At 42.1% G+C, this 2,229-nt stretch overlaps 1 pseudogene; it reads left to right on the top strand.

Annotated features, from left to right (window-relative positions):
* Positions 1-726: 726 nt before the first annotated feature.
* Positions 727-1,346, top strand: LOC110306045 (large ribosomal subunit protein eL13 pseudogene; annotated as a pseudogene).
* Positions 1,347-2,229: the final 883 nt, after the last annotated feature.

Raw genomic sequence — 2,229 nt, 5'->3', positions numbered from 1 at the left:
TAAGTAGCTTCATCAAGATTGATGAAACAAAAGTATGTCCAAAGGCTATGCTGCCATCCAGGTAAAAGATGTTAGCGAACTGGTGATGATGCACAAGAAAGGTACTGAAATTCAAAGTAGGATAAACAGTAACTTGGGAAAGAGGTAAAACAAAAAGAAGGTGCTAGGAAATTTTTTCCCCCAGCAATCTGAAGATGGACAAATGCCACAAAGTTACACCAGGTAACAGACCTCAATGGAGAGATTCATTGAGCGTTGAGATGGATTTAGAAAAGGCTTCCTATGGAAGATAAAGAGAGTAATCCATGAAGGCAGAGACTTTAAAAGATATGACACATATGCATCGGAAGAATATGCAACCCACAGTAACAGTGGAATTCTGTTGCATTTGGTGGCTGGTGATGATGAGACGGCTGATGCTGGATCACTAAGGCAGGATAGGGGAAGCACCTGATTCTGGAATATGAGTGGTTCTCAGTTTGCAAACAGGAGGATTCAGAATTTTCCTTACTGAAAAGAAAAAAATATTTGACAATAGCTCAGATGAATTAGGAAGTAAAAAATGAGTACTGATTTGCTAAGGTTGCCAGAAAAGGGGGGGGGGACCATATATTTAGTTTGGTGTCTAGGAGATATTAATGTAATAATTTCTTTCCTGACAGCTCTAGACTTAAGAATAATGTTTTGTCCTTTCTGCTCAGCCGTTCTGTAGTACAGGAGGCAACCATGGCACCCAGCCGGAACGGCATGACCTTGAAGCCCCACTTCTACAAGGCTTGGCAGCAGCAAAAAGAAAATTGGTTCAACCAGCCGGCAGACAAGATCCTCAGATGCAAGGTCCGGCAGGCAAAAGCACACCACATTGTCCCTCATCCCACATCTGGTCCCATCAGGCTCATCGTGAGGTACCCTACAGTTAGATATTACAACAAGATCCGGGCAGGCAGGGGCTTCAGTCTGGAGGAACTCAGGGTGGCTAGTATCCACAAGAAAATAACTCACACCATCAGCACCCAAGGAGGCGAAACAAATCCACTGACTCACAACACATCAACTTCTACGCCTGAAGGAGTGCTGCTCCAAGCTCATACTTTCCCCAGGAAGCCTTCTGCTCCAAAGAAGGGAGATAGTTCTGCTGAAGAACTTAAATTAGCCATCCAGCTAACAGGACCTGTGATGCCCATCCAGAATGTGTACAAAAAGGAAAAGGACAAAGTCATCACAGAAGAAGAGAAGAACTTCAAGGCTTTGCCAGTCTCCTCATGATCTGTGCCAATGCCCGGCTCTTTGGCATCCAAGCAAAAAGGGCGAAGGAACCTGCAGAGCAAGATGTTGAAAAGAAATAATGATGTGTGGTTAGAAAGTTGTAATAAATTATCCATAAAGCAAAAAAGAAAAAAAAATGATGTTTTGTATTGTATAGAGGATGCTGTGTCTGTATGTTGTCAATGGTGTGTCTGGAACCATAAGGGCTGAGATTGTTCAGAACTGAAAAAAAAAAAATAGAGAGAAGATGTCAGGGAATAGAATTTGTAACAGTGCTTGCACTGATTGGGGGACATAAACAGAGGATTTGCAAAAAGAGTATGAGGGCAGACAAAGAAGCAGGAGGAAAATAGAAGACTGACTTTTATTGATCAAGGGGAAAATGGGGGAGTGGGAGGTGACCGTCAAAGACACTTATATTGAAAGGTCAAGTCAGATAAGGCATTGAAAGAAAACCCACTCATTTTATTTTGGAAGAAAACTTTCTGTTCACCTTTTTGAAAAATTTGTCAGTAAAATTTGTTGGCCCTGTCCAGATTGTGTTGAATTAATAGCGATGGTTTTTGTGGTAGTGTGCTGGATGCAGGCATTGACTGAAGTGAAGAGGGCAGCCCATCTAGTAAGGCACGTTGCAAGGGAGAGAGAAAACAAGCTTTGAAAGATGTTTGTTTGTTTAATATTATTTTTGAGACAGGGTTTTCCTGTGTAGGCTTGTGTGTCCTGGAACTCATTCTATAAACTGGAATGGCCTTGACTCAGAAACCCACCTTCCTCTGATGGAACTAAAGGCATATGCCAGCACAACTGGTTGTTTAAAACTATTGTAACTTGTCCCAGGAGGACAGATGAGTAGAAAAACGTGACCAGAACATTATCTGTGTAGCATGTATTATAGAAAATTAGAACACCTCAAATCCTATCTAGAGGACACGGTTGCATACATAACACAAGCCTGCTGCTCGC

This window comes from Mus caroli, unplaced genomic scaffold (genome assembly GCF_978045245.1).
Source record: "Mus caroli unplaced genomic scaffold, Mus_caroli_1 scaffold_13, whole genome shotgun sequence".
Classification (NCBI taxonomy): domain Eukaryota; kingdom Metazoa; phylum Chordata; class Mammalia; order Rodentia; family Muridae; genus Mus; species Mus caroli.
The sequence above is the reverse complement of the archived record's forward strand: the minus strand, read 5'-3'. Positions and strand labels throughout refer to the sequence as shown.